This window comes from Triturus cristatus, chromosome 12, assembly GCF_964204655.1.
Source record: "Triturus cristatus chromosome 12, aTriCri1.1, whole genome shotgun sequence".
Lineage (NCBI taxonomy): Eukaryota > Metazoa > Chordata > Amphibia > Caudata > Salamandridae > Triturus > Triturus cristatus.
In genome coordinates this window covers 491,784,995-491,800,496 of record NC_140595.1, presented here as the reverse complement: position 1 = coordinate 491,800,496, position 15,502 = coordinate 491,784,995, and positions in this window count along the sequence as shown.

The following is a 15,502-nucleotide window of genomic DNA, read 5'->3' as shown; positions in this document are numbered from 1 at the left end:
TGTAAATCCATTCTGTAGTTATTGAGAAATTAAAGGTGAAAAATAATTGTATAATTAAGAAGTTGGGCTCACGCTAGAGGGCGAAATGAAAAATGGAGCCTGTGATTGGTCCATTTTTCCCATGAGCCTTCACACTCTTGAGGTAGCAAGAGGCTCTTGCGAATCTCGTGAGCGCTCTGATTGGCTGACTGATAGAATGTTAAAAATTAAATGGCAGTCATTACTGTTTACTGTGAAACTTGTAGGTGTTGTGAATATATAGTAATAAAGCTAAGTAAGGGGCCAGCAGGAAGGCATGCTGTCCCCTTAGATTTCGAAAAGAGGCATCTAAGGGATAACTACTGTGAAGACAAAAAATGTATATTGCTTTTAATTAATTTTTACTATCTCACAGTATTCTCGCGGGATCGTGAATAATAAAAAGGAGTAGATAAGTTCTAGATACACTCTGTTAGTAGGAATGCATATTGTGGCCCTTGTTCTTGAGACAAAGTGTGTAAGACACAATTACTGGGATGAGAAGGTTAATTCTTTTTTTTTAAATGTTACGATCTCGCGAGACTCTCGGTGGATCGTGAAAAGTAGGAAGAAGTATGTGATGTTTCTGCTATGCACACTGTAGGAAGGAGTCTTCCTGGAGATGGGGTTCATCAAAGTCTTCTATTTATGCTCACTTTCTTGGAAAAAGTTGTGCGGAGAGTTAAGTCTCAGCCATACACCCTACTAAGAACACCCATCATCTGAGACAAAGGTTTGAATGGAGATGCTAGTCCCTCCCCAAACCCTAGTATGCACACTCATCATTACAGAGAGAGGCTTAGAAGAGAGACCAGTCCCTCCAGACACCCTACTATGCACATCCGTCATCTGAGAGAGGGGTCTGAAAGGAGAGCCAGACCCTCTCCAAGCCGTACCACGTGCACTCATCTTTACAGAGAGAGGTCTCAGCTGAGAGGTCAGTCCCTCCACACACCCTACTATGCACACCTGTCATCTGAGAGAGAGGTCTAAAAGGAGAGCCCAGTCCCTCCTCACATGCCACTATGCACACCCATCATTGCACAGAACATTCTCAGCAGAGACGGCAGTCCCTTTACACACCCTACTACGCACACCTATACTGTGCGAGAGAGGTCTGCAAGGAGAGCCCAGTTCCTCTCTACACCCTACTTCACACAGCCATTATCCAAGAGAGAGGTCTGAGTGGACAGGCCATTCCCTCTCCACAACCTACTACACACACCCATCGCCTGAGAGGGGTCTAAATGGGAAGGCCAGTCCAGCCACATACCCTTCTAAGTACACCCATCATCTGAAAGAGCAGTCTCACTAGAGAGGCCATTCTCTCTCCACACACCCTACCACCCACACCTGTGATCTGAGGGAGAGGTCTGAATGGAGAGGCAAGTCCCTGCACACACCCTACTATGCACATCCGTCATCTGAGAGACGTGTCTGAATAGAGAGCCAGAACCCTCCCGAAACTCTACTACACACATGCATTATTACTGAGAGAGTTGCACCAGAGAGGCCAGTCCCTCCACATACCCTACTACACACACCCGTCATCTGAGAGAGAGATCTGAAAGGCGAGCCCGGTCCCATCCCACACTCTAATATTCACACCCATCATTACCAAGAGCAGTCTCAGCAGAGAGGCCAGTCCCTTAACACAATGATACTACACACACCCAACATCTGAGATAGAGGTCTGAAAGGAGAGCCCAGTCTATCCCCACACCCTACTACCCACACTCGTCATCTGAGAGTGAGGTCTGAAAGGAGAGCACTGATCCTCCCCAAGCACTAGTATGCACACTCATCATTACAGAGAGAGGCCTTAGAAGAGAGGCCAGTCCTTTCAGACACCCTACTAGGCACAACTATCATCTGAGAGAAAGGTCTGAAAGGAGAGGCCAGTCCCTCTCCACACCCTACTACGCATACCAATCATCTCAGAGAGAGGTCTGAAAGGAGAGGCCAGTCCCTCTCCACACCCTACTACACACACACACCATTACAGAGAGGTCTCAGAAGGGAGGCCAGTCCTTCCATACACCCTACTATGCACACTTGTCATCTGAGAAAGTAGTTTCTAAAGAGAGGCTAGTCCCTCCCCCTTCCTACTATGCACACCAATCACCTAAGAGAGAGAGGTGTGAAAGGCAAGGCCAGTCCCTCTTCACACCCTACTACGCACACAAGTCATTACAGAGAGAGGTCTCACTAGAGAGGCAGTTCCCTCCCCACACCCTACTATTCACAGCTATCATCTGAGAGAGGTCTGAAAGTAGAGGCCAGTCCCTCCACACCGTACTACGCACACCCATCATTACAGAGTGAGGTCCCAGCAGAGAGGCCAGTCCCTCCCCATACCCTACTACACACACCCATCATCCAAGAGAGGGGTCTCAGCTGAGATGCCCTACTATGGCCACCCAACATCTGAGAGAGAAGTGTCAGGAAACAGTCCAGTCCCTCTTACACATTACTATGCATACTGGTCACCCTGAGATGAGGTGGCAGCGGAGAAGCCAGCCTCTCCTTACACCCTACTATACACCCCTGCTATAGTCTGGAAGGCTCTGAGTGGAGAGGCCACTTTCTCCCCATACGTTAGTAGTGGGAACTATAAAGTATTAGCACTGTAATGAAAGAAAGTGTGAAATATATTGACAAAACAATCTGCAATCTCTCAAGATTCTTGCGGAATTGTAAAAAAGTAGGGAGGGGTAGAGAAAATCTTTCTAAAAAGAGAGGTCTCAGCACAGAGGCTTATGTGTTTTCACACTCAACGTCCCACACCCAAGAATACAGGGCTGTTGTCCATGAGATATATGCTAAGAATTTGAGCTAGTGATACTCTCACAGGACTCTGGGGAATATTTGGAAGGAGGCAGGTGTTTTGAGTGCTTCTGCTCTCGTGATCCTCTCACAAGAGTAATTACACCTCAAAAAAGGAATGCTGGTGACAGGTCTTGATATCAGACTTACTATAACTGAGCAAATAAACAATTTCTTTGAGTATTTATCCGTCTAATACTCACACACATTTTACAAAGATTTAGCAAACTCTGAGCCATATCCTGTTTTGTTACAATATAAAAAGAATCATTATTTTACTAAAATAACGTCTGAATACAATATATATATCATAAAGTCATTCTACCATACATACACTTACAAAATAAATTAATTTACTTTAAAAAATATCCGAGAAAATCATGTAAAAAGCCAAAGGTTAATGTAACAGTGAAGTGTAATAAAAGTATCTGTTTTCATTTACAGAAAAACTCTAGAAACTCACAGAAAATATCCAAAGGTTAAAGTAACCTAATAGTTAGGTGAATTTCTCAGTGACAACATTAATGTTTTAAATAAAAAAAAAACACAGAATTTCAGCAGTTATAGTTAGTAGCCGTAACTATAACTTGCACCCCGCCATACACTGCTTATGACCTCACATATGACATCACACATTACATGTTCTATAACATCATTTAAGATGACGTAATTGATGACATCACTGATGACAGCATCCAAACTTTCGCTTTCACAGATATTGATCTATAAATTAGTATAACATAGAGTAAGTGCAAAATAGCTCAGGAGAAATTCACCCATTACTACTGCCACCTCACAGATAAGTGACTTAGATGTTAAAAATAAGCATTAGATATAACATTGAGCCTATAGCATACACTCTAAAGAGAGCATAGATCAAATTAACAATCAACCACAGATATACGAGAAACACTCATTGACTGCAGTTTTCAATATCTATACAATTGTTGACAGAACACAAAAATAGGAACTGTCAGGTGAAAAACAAATGCCCTACCATGGACACCTTTTATCTATATAAACCCTTGACACTCACTGAATCTACATTGAGAAATGAAGATAATATGAGCCGAAAAGTAGGTACTGTAAACAGTTTTTTAACTATGGAGAGAGTTTATTTGCAGATAGTGAAACTCACATGAGGAATGCACCACAGAGTATTAAAAAAACTACTAAGAACACTGTGCGCTCTATGCAACAGTTGTAAACAATACACCATTTAATAAAAAATAAGCACAATCCAAAGGTGCTAAACAGCCTACTAGCTGCACCCTTCACTCTGTAGTGAAAATTTAACAGATAGCTCATCTATTCTAGCAAAACTAGCATACAAGCATTTCTTAGTTCCTGGTACACACAGTATTTATCTTAACCATAAATGATCATGCTGACAAGATTCTGTCAAGTCAAGGCAGCTTACAAAAGTTAGCATCTACTACCTAGAATCTTTCTTATGTTGAAAACTTTTTCTGTAGAACAAAAATGTGTCTGAAGCATAGTGAACACAAGTCAACTGTCACCTGCACACAGAGCTACTACTGCAAAAAAAAGTATAGCGTGTTTAATACCTCTACACTGCTATGGTACATTAGGAGCACATGCATTATGTAAACACTTTCACGCATTAACTGAATCCAAGTTGTACAAAATTAGGTGGAAAAGTAATATGACAGCTACCTGCCAATATGTAAACTATAAAACAAATGTACACACTCATTGGATAACGTTATCAGTGATGTCTTCAGTCACGCCATCAATTTTGTCATTTGAAATGTCATTGGATGACATTATCGGTGATGTCTTCAGTGACGCCATCAATTTTGTCATTTGAAATGTCATCAGTGATGTCATAAATGATGTCATAGAATATTTCATGAGTGATGTTTTATGTGAGGTTATAAGCATTGCATGGCAGGGACGCAAGGTATAGTTAGTGCCACTAACTATAACTGCTGAATTTCAGTTTTTTTTTTTATAGTTCAAAAGGTTACCGTTGTCACTAAGAAATTCACCTAACTATAATGTTATTTACCCTTTGGTTTTTACAGTGAATATATATCAAATAATGTATATGTTTTTTTTTCAAAACACAGGTGTTGATTCACAAAAGTATTAATGAGTTCTGGAAGTAGTACTATAGGCGAACTCTTTTACTGACTCATATGACTTTATGAATTGGCCCCAAAAAGTCTAACTCTCTATTTGTAAAACTGCAAAGAGGGCATAGCCCTTACTATTCGTTCTGAGAGTATATAAATATTCTTTAAATATTACAATTTCATTCCCATTTTAGATGTTTTGAGGTCAATTTATGACAGCCTATATCTCTGGCTATGGTTCTTTAACAACAGGTATAGTCCTCAGCAATGGGCTATAAGGCTATATTCTAGAATGCCTTTGTGAGTAGGTCCCCAATAGAACTTAACATCAGTAGCAATGTTTGGGCACAACAGTGCTAGATAGGGTCAGGAGCAGCTCCTCCGCAATGGCGGAGGAGCGTTGCCCCACTGGCTCTGAGCCAGCAGCAAAAAAAGAAAACGATATTTCAATATTGTTTTATTTTTAAGCTGCTGGCTCAGCCAGCATGTGCAGGGTCGGGGCGGGCCGAGGCATGGGAGGTGGGAGGGGGAGGAGAAGTGCAAACTGCACTCCCTAAGTGCTCATGTGTGTTTGGCCGACCAAAACACACGTATGTGTACTTAGGTTTCTCTAATCCATCTGTATTGAACAGCCGGGTTAGAGAAACCCCACAGACTCCCTGAGCGGAGCATTTTTCCAGCCCGATAAGGCCAGTCACTGTGCTGGTCTGCAACGCGGGATTTGGACAGGGAGTCTGTGACGTAGTCACAGTGTCTGCTGGGACAAGGAAGTCACAGCAGGGCAACGAGGCGCGACACGGGAGGCAGCAGATAAGTCTAACTTATTCTTTATCATTATTATAGCCCCCCCACCCTGCACCCCTTCCCACACTCACCGCACTCATGCGCCCCCTAACCCACTCCTCCACTTTTTATATGTGGCAGCCGCCACTGGATAGGCTGAGCTTCAATTGTATACAATTGTCCTCAATGAAGCACTGAGATTGTGAGATTCTTAGGTCACAATTGAACTAACTGAAATCGAAACTGACTATACCTCAACACTTATGGCTTTCCAGCGAAGTATCGAAAATTCTCTCAGTCTAAGTTTCAGGCTGTCTCATGCCTGCTCTTGAATTTATTTTCCATTTGTCGGATTTGTTCATCCTCTAACTGTAGTTATTTTGTGTGCTTTCACTTTTCACCCCAAATATTTGCAATTCGCCACAGCACTAGAAGCATGAATTCAAAGCTTGGGTTGAGTGGTTTAAATAGCAGCAAATTGCAGGTGCTGGTTGAAAAGTAAGCCGTTTATTTCAGAATTCCGCTAATACCTAAAGCAGTCTGTGTTACAGGAAATGGGCATCTCTTTGTAATGTGTAAAGTGCCCCACACAGATGTCATGCGCCGGCTGTAACATCTAATGCACATGTGGTTCGCTTTCCCATGTGAAAAACAGATCCAGTTTTGGAAAATCTGATGCCTGCTTCTCATCATCCTGTTCCATTTCCAAAGAACGCCTCATTCTTTAACACAGCACAACAGATGCAGGAAAACATGCTCCCACACCAGAGAAACACCACGATCAAACGGGGCTCCTTCTTTTCCCAGACATCCGTTCCCAGCACCCAAAAGCACACGACTTCAAGGCTGACCTTCAAAAGTCGATGAAATCATTTTTTATAAGATTTTCTTCATTCTTTTTATTATTTTTTGTTGTTGTGCTGTGTGTTTATTTAGAGTCTGCGTTAACTGGAGCAGCCCTTCACCGGTACTGGGATGAATAAAGTAGATTTTCAGTGCATTTATTTTATTTGTTTTTATATACGACGTTTTAATGGTGATGGCATGTTACCTCACTATAAACGGAGGCCGAAAACAAGAGGGGGGCCGAAAACGTGTTTTCTACATTCATTTTTACAAATGGAAAATGTAACTGGAACGCCGCAAAACTTGCTGAACAGAATTAGCGGTACGTACTCGGGAGAATAAGATCTCGCGACGCAGGGTACGGATCCTTATTGGTTCGGTTGGATGGTTCGATACCGTTCCTGGGTTCATTATAGATGGGAGCAGGGACTTGTGTTTTTTGATAGTGTCATCTGAACTTATTCTCAGTATATAGGTGCAGCCTCTCTGTTTTAAGCAATGGCAGATACAATTGTGTTTCTTGTCTGTTCCAGCGCACTTTATTCTCATGTAGGGCGTTGCCATTTGCTAGGAATTCCTCCAACTGTAACCTCTAACTATCTATAATCACTGTCAAGCTTTCAAAGTATATCTCATGCAACTTTCCAAAGACTTGAATTAGTTTTTTTCTATGATACTGACTGCATACCGGGCCTAGAGGCTAGCCTTGGAAATTCTCGTAAAAACACATACATAGATAAAACACCAAATCTATAACGAAGTCCCAGTCATGAAGAGTAAGACCCGTAAAAACAAACAGCTGTGGGATGTAACCATATCTATTTATTAGACCAAATAAAATTGGTCATTCAGCTTTCTGTGGTTGGTCAGAAAGTCTCTAAAAATACACAAGATTTAAAGACCGGCAGGAGCCACCTCCCCACAACTGGAAATGAATCACACAAAAGCCCCTTGGGTCTAAATAATTTGTATTTAGACCCAGGAGCCTTTTGTGTGGTCAGAAAGTCTCCACTGCCTACTACAAAGAAGTACCAAAATATGTTTCGGCTATGGTCTTGTTCTGCTACAAGGCCTTAAACACAATAGAAGGGATGTTAGTTTGAGTCTTTCAGCAGCAACCAACAGGCCATCTATTGGTCATGCATGTTGCTGGTTAACACAGCTGGGAACCAAAGGACTGATTACGATGGCGTCAGGACGTCAGTGGCGGTCCCACTGCCATCCAGCCCATTGGATACGACACCCGCATTAGGATGCAGGCGGTCGGATCTCAGCTGGCGGGAGAAAGACCGCTGGGTCCGGCAGGATCAAGGATCCATCAGTGCGGCGGTCAGACTCCTATTCCCTACAATGGGGCGGTGCCTGCTCAGGCATCGCCGTAGGGATTAGGATGTCCCTTTCCGCCGGCCCTAGGAAGGCAGACAGTGACTTTGGGGGCCTCTAGCAGGGCCCCTTCTCATCTGGCCCTCCACTATGGGCCCTTGGGGGCACACCATCCCTACATCCTGTGGCAGGCACCGTATGGTGCTGCCACATAGTGCAGGGATGTTTAAAATGTGTATATTTTGTACTGCAGTGTGTGCTGCAGCCCGCAGCACAAGCCACAACGCAAAGTCTACACATTGTGACTGCCATGAAGGTGGTCACATCGTAATGCGGGCAGCGGGACTGCCGACTTCTAGTAGGGCAGTCCTGCTCTCGCCTCGGTGCTGGTCCGACAAAAGTCCAACCGGCATCATAATCAGGCCCTAAGTGCCTGAAAAAGCTCTTTTCCACAACATAACCGTAGCTTCACAATGACGGCAGACACCCATGCCATACAAAAGGCCTGCTTCACTAAGGTAAGCCCATCAAACACTCCACAACATGTTACAGGCAGGATTTATTACAACAAATAAAATTTGTATGTGAAGTTGAGAATTCAGTCATTCCACTGGACATGCTAGTTGTGAAGTCATCTGTGGTCTGTGTCACGGTCTGCTACTACAGTTAGATCGCACCGGGGAGGTGGGGTGAAGCATGTCATGGCAAAATTCAGCAACATAATCTATTGATGCAGATTGATGATGATTGACTGATAATTAACTTGGAATGGTATTTGTGTTAAAATTAAGAGATTTATTTTCTTATACTCTGCACGTACAGTTTGGTTGCTTTGTGCACCTAAACAACTTCATATGCGTTGCTTGAAGTTAATCCCACCACCTGCAAAAAAACACAATGTAATTTTAGCTACCAATCACACCAGGGTCAGTCTAATTATTTGGTACAGAAGCCAATCCTAGCTAGTGATCAAATAGGTGCAATATTTGTGATCGCCCAAAATAATGAAAAGGAAACTTACGAACAACCAATGAGTCCCTACTGCTTTTATACTGAATTTTTCAAATCCATACAAATGTCCACAATTCTATGAGGTGTCCCTTTAGATGTTTCTATACTCCTTCAAGGGCCACCACACATGCAGCATCATAGTTGAACCACTATGATATGGTGGATGACAGCTAACCTTCAATTAATGAAGGTTGATAAATGGGGACTTCAAATTTTGTTAAGTCTGTGTTCACATATAAATAACAGATGGTGTGCTATCACACTATCAGATGTCTGTATCAAGCTCAGCACACACTATTATATTTATGAAGAGCATTGTGAAGGGTTGGTAGTCCTTTGCAATTGATCTGTTGTGTTATGCTATGCTATAATGAACTTCTAAAGCGCTCGATCCCCAGGTTTCATGGAGCTGGGAGAACCAGCAGCAGGGCGAAGATGCAATTAATCACAGGCTTCTCTGAAAAGCCATGCTTTCAGCAGGGTTCTGTATTGCTCGTAAGAGGTGGCTGCTCTTATGTTGTCTAGGAGAGAGCTCCAGCCCCCTGGAGCCAACACAGCAAACCTGGTACCCCCCAGCTTTTTCCTTTTGTATTTGGGACCTTCTGAAAGATTGAGGCATGCTGATCTGAGGTTACGCCTGGGGATGTAATTCTATGTTTTGGAAGATACAAAGCTGGGACTTTTGCTCTGGGGGATTTGAAAAATCGTACAGCCGTTTTAAACAGGATTCTTTATGCAACTAGGAAGCCAGTGCAGTTTTTTTTATCAAGGGTTCAGCGTGGCAATATCTTGGTTGTTGGTAGGCCACTCTAGCTGCTTGATTTTGAACAAGATGGGGTCTTTGGCCCAGGCCTTAGTCAGACCTAGGTAAAGAACGTTGGTATAATCAATGTGGGACATCACGAGTGCAAGAACAATGTGGGTGAAGGCCTCAATAGAGAAACATTTCCTGTGGAGGAGCTGGAAGAAGTAGGAAGAAGTCACTGCTTCAATCTGGGGGCTCATTGAAAGGTCTTCATGGACAAGTATGCCAAGGCTCGTGGCTGCATTTTTTGGAATAGGAGGGCGGCAGAGCTCCTGCAGCCAAAGGAGAGGCTCCACAAATGCAGTGTGGTTAGACCATCACCACCTCTATTTTGTCCGAGTTCAATTTTAGTTGATGGCAGTTCATCCAGGCCCGGATAAAAATCATAGATTTCTGGAAGAATGCTATTGGTTCTGGATTGTCCTCGAGGTTGAACACTAGCTGCATGTCATCAGCATAGTTGTATATTTTTACCTTTAGCCTTTGTAGGGAGTTTACCTATAGGTGGATATAGAGATTGAATAAGATGGGGGATAAGGATGAACCCTGAGGTACTCCACAGCTGAGATTGAACTTGGAGGAACAAAAAGGGGGAGGCGAGCCAATTGTGATCGGTCCAATAGGAAGGATTTGATCCAATCTAGAGCGCAACCCTGCAGACTATCGGCCTCGACACAGTCAAAAAGGATGTCATGATCCACTGTTTCGAAGACCAGTGATAGATCCAAAAGGACCAACACCTGGGCCCGACCTTTATCCGCCTCCTCTCTCGTATAATTTACTATGGAGAGAATAACGGATTCCCTATAATGAAATGGATGGAAGCCCGCCTGACGGGGGTCTAGGAAGAAGGAGCTTTCAATAAAGGAGCAAAGAGCAATGTGGGCTTCCAGAATCTTGACTACGTAGGGGAGAAGGGAGATTGGGTGGTAGTTCTTTAGATTAGAGAAATTGTCCCCAGGTTTTTTTAGGAGGGGAATAACAACTGCTTCTTTAAAAGTATGGGAGACCACACCCAGGCTCAGGCATAAGTTAAGCTTGAGAAAAAATTAACAAAGGAGGGAGTTAAGAGGATTATCGGTAGAACCTTCCTCCTGTCAAGCTTTTTATAAACAATGTGATTCTACCCTGTAGTAGTGAGAAATATTTTTATTTTTTATTTTTTAAATTGCAATTTTCAGTGAATAAAGAAGTGCTCCATGAGATGTCATGGGAAGGCATTAAGTGCTTTTAAAATACCCCTCACAGACTATGAATCCCATGGTGTCATGCTTCATCATAGGGGTCTTCCCGTCCCTCTACGGGGCGGGGTGTGCTGCGACCAATGAATATATGGGAGCACTGTTGTTTGTGAAGGAATAGGCTATGTGTAGGCTATGTGCTTTGTGATAGTGAGAGTGGTAGGGTTAGTGACTGATTACAAAAAAAATAAAAAAATTCTCTGGCTAGTGGAAAAAACAAATTTATTCAATTCCCTGGCTGAGAATGTTAAAAATGGGGGGTTGTGTAGGGGGTGTACCTTAATCTGATACTCCCTACTGGGTCAACATGTTTCGTAAGCAGTCCCCACTGCTTTACTCATCAGGGCCTAAATATGTCCCTACTACACTCAAAAATCAGCACGGCGGCAGGCTGAGGTGAGGAGATACCTTCAGAATTGACTGTTACAAGGCCCCCCCTCCCCCCGGTGCGAGCTCATGAAGCAGGATAACTATTCCTAATAATATACCGAATATGTGCTATTTCAAAATGATAGAGGTCATTGCACCCTTCATTACCTTCTCCAAACTTGCAGAATAAATTTAGGAGGTCTTGATTTTGAGCAATAGGCATACAATTTATTTAATTTTTGAGTGTAGTAGGGACATATTTAGGTCCTGATGAGTAAAGCAGTGGGGACTGCTTACGAAACATGTTGACCCAGTAGGGAGTATCAGATTAAGGTACACCCCATACACAACACCCCCATTTTTAACATTCTCAGCCAGGGAATTGAATAAATTAGTTTTTTCCACTAGCCAGAGAATTTTAAAAAACTTTTTGTAATCATTCACTAACCCTACCACTCTCACTATCACAAAGCACATAGCCTACACATAGCCTATTCCTTCACAAACAACAGTGCTCCCAAATATTCATTGGTCGCAGCACGCCCGCCCCATAGAGGGACGGGAAGACCCCTATGATGAAGCATGACACCATGGGATTCATAGTGTGTGAGGGGTATTTTAAAAGCACTCAGTGCCTTCCCATGACATCTCATGGAGCACTTCTTTATTCACTGAAAATTGCAATTTAAAAAATAAAAAATAAAAATAATTCTCACTACTACAGGGTAGAATCACATTGTTCATAATAAGTTAAGCTTGACCAATGCCAAATTAGGAATCTCTGAAATTGTGGCTTTTTGGATCAAGAGGGGGCAAATATCGTTAGGGGAGCCAGATTTGACCTTTGCTTACAACTTCAACAGAACATTGATAGTAATTAAAGGAAATCCATTAAGAAGGTAGGGGTTCCTATCTTCTTAAGGAGTGGGGCTGAGAGGGGAGCAAGAAGGGATACTGTCTTTGATTATACTAATTATGACATGGCTTGGCAGTTCGGGCTGGACTGTTCCCATGAGGCACAGGGTCAAGACTGATTTGCATATGGCCATGTCTAAACTGGGGTGGTGTAGTGGGCAAAAGAACGATGGATTTAACCCAGATCTCTTGACTGGGGGAGAATGTCTGCATTGTCAGCATTCCGTCCATCAATTGTTTGTTGTATCGCTTTTCGCCCTAAGTGGGATGGGTATTCCCAGACGTGGGACCCGTGCTCACTACGCCACTGGAGTCAAGCTATCCTGGCTGATGACGGCTGATAGCCAGAAACCGGTCCTAGGATGCTTGATTCCAGTCCAGGGAAGACATGGCTTGGCAGTTCGGGCTGGACTGTTCCCATGAGGCACAGGGTCAAGACTGATTTGCATATGGTCATGTCTAAACTGGGGTGGTGTAGTGGGCAAATGAACGATGGATTTAACCCAGATCTCTTGACTGAGGGAGAATGTCTGCATTGTCAGCATTCTGTCCATCAATTGTTTGTTGTATCGCTTTTCGCCCTAAGTGGGATGGGTATTCCCAGACGTGGGACCCGTGCTCACTACGCCACTGGAGTCAAGCTATCCTGGCTGATGACGTCTGATAGCCAGAAACCGGTCCTAGGATGCTTGATTCCAGTCCAGGGAAGACAGGGCTTGGCAGTTCGGGCTGGACTGTTCCCATGAGGCACAGGGTCAAGACTGATTTGCATATGGCCATGTCTAAACTGGGGTGGTGTAGTGGGCAAAAGAACGATGGATTTAACCCAGATCTCTTGACTGGGGGAGAATGTCTGCATTGTCAGCATTCCGTCCATCAATTGTTTGTTGTATCGTTTTTCGCCCTAAGTGGGATGGGTATTCCCAGACGTGGGACCCGTGCTCACTACGCCACTGGAGTCAAGCTATCCTGGCTGATGACGGCTGATAGCCAGAAACCGGTCCTAGGATGCTTGATTCCAGTCCAGGGAAGACATGGCTTGGCAGTTCGGGCTGGACTGTTCCCATGAGGCACAGGGTCAAGACTGATTTGCATATGGCCATGTCTAAACTGGGGTGGTGTAGTGGGCAAAAGAACGATGGATTTAACCCAGATCTCTTGACTGGGGGAGAATGTCTGCATTGTCAGCATTCCGTCCATCAATTGTTTGTTGTATCGCTTTTCGCCCTAAGTGGGATGGGTATTCCCAGACGTGGGACCCGTGCTCACTACGCCACTGGAGTCAAGCTATCCTGGCTGATGACGGCTGATAGCCAGAAACCGGTCCAGGGAAGACATGGCTTGGCAGTTCGGGCTGGACTGTTCCCATGAGGCACAGGGTCAAGACTGATTTGCATATGGCCATGTCTAAACTGGGGTGGTGTAGTGGGCAAAAGAACGATGGATTTAACCCAGATCTCTTGACTGGGGGAGAATGTCTGCATTGTCAGCATTCCGTCCATCAATTGTTTGTTGTATCGCTTTTCGCCCTAAGTGGGATGGGTATTCCCAGACGTGGGACCCGTGCTCACTACGCCACTGGAGTCAAGCTATCCTGGCTGATGACGGCTGATAGCCAGAAACCGGTCCTAGGATGCTTGATTCCAGTCCAGGGAAGACATGGCTTGGCAGTTCGGGCTGGACTGTTCCCATGAGGCACAGGGTCAAGACTGATTTGCATATGGCCATGTCTAAACTGGGGTGGTGTAGTGGGCAAAAGAACGATGGATTTAACCCAGATCTCTTGACTGGGGGAGAATGTCTGCATTGTCAGCATTCCGTCCATCAATTGTTTGTTGTATCGCTTTTCGCCCTAAGTAGGATGGGTATTCCCAGACGTCGGACCCGTGCTCACTACGCCACTGGAGTCAAGCTATCCTGGCTGATGACGGCTGATAGCCAGAAACCGGTCCTAGGATGCTTGATTCCAGTCCAGGGAAGACATGGCTTGGCAGTTCGGGCTGGACTGTTCCCATGAGGCACAGGGTCAAGACTGATTTGCATATGGCCATGTCTAAACTGGGGTGGTGTAGTGGGCAAAAGAACGATGGATTTAACCCAGATCTCTTGACTGGGGGCGAATGTCTGCATTGTCAGCATTCCGTCCATCAATTGTTTGTTGTATCGCTTTTCGCCCTAAGTGGGATGGGTGTTCCCAGACGTGGGACCCATGCTCACTACGCCACTGGAGTCAAGCTATCCTGGCTGATGACGGCTGATAGCCAGAAACCGGTCCTAGGATGCTTGATTCCAGTCCAGGGAAGACATGGCTTGGCAGTTCGGGCTGGACTGTTCCCATGAGGCACAGGGTCAAGACTGATTTGCATATGGCCATGTCTAAACTGGGGTGGTGTAGTGGGCAAAAGAACGATGGATTTAACCCAGATCTCTTGACTGGGGGAGAATGTCTGCATTGTCAGCATTCCGTCCATCAATTGTTTGTTGTATCGCTTTTCGCCCTAAGTGGGATGGGTATTCCCAGACGTGGGACCCGTGCTCACTACGCCACTGGAGTCAAGCTATCCTGGCTGATGACGGCTGATAGCCAGAAACCGGTCCTAGGATGCTTGATTCCAGTCCAGGGAAGACATGGCTTGGCAGTTCGGGCTGGACTGGTCCCATGAGGCACAGGGTCAAGACTGATTTGCATATGGCCATGTCTAAACTGGGGTGGTGTAGTGGGCAAAAGAACGATGGATTTAACCCAGATCTCTTGACTGGGGGAGAATGTCTGCATTGTCAGCATTCCGTCCATCAATTGTTTGTTGTATCGCTTTTCGCCCTAAGTGGGATGGGTATTCCCAGACGTGGGACCCGTGCTCACTACGCCACTGGAGTCAAGCTATCCTGGCTGATGACGGCTGATAGCCAGAAACCGGTCCTAGGATGCTTGATTCCAGTCCAGGGAAGACATGGCTTGGCAGTTCGGGCTGGACTGTTCCCATGAGGCACAGGGTCAAGACTGATTTGCATATGGCCATGTCTAAACTGGGGTGGTGTAGTGGGCAAAAGAACGATGGATTTAACCCAGATCTCTTGACTGGGGGAGAATGTCTGCATTGTCAGCATTCCGTCCATCAATTGTTTGTTGTATCGCTATACTAATTTTTTCGATAAAAAAATAAATTTTGTTCATCACAGAAGGTTTGTGTGGGGCCACTCAAGTATTTAGGTGGTCCGGATTGGATAATTCTGAGACTGTTTTGACAACTACTTTGGATTTATTT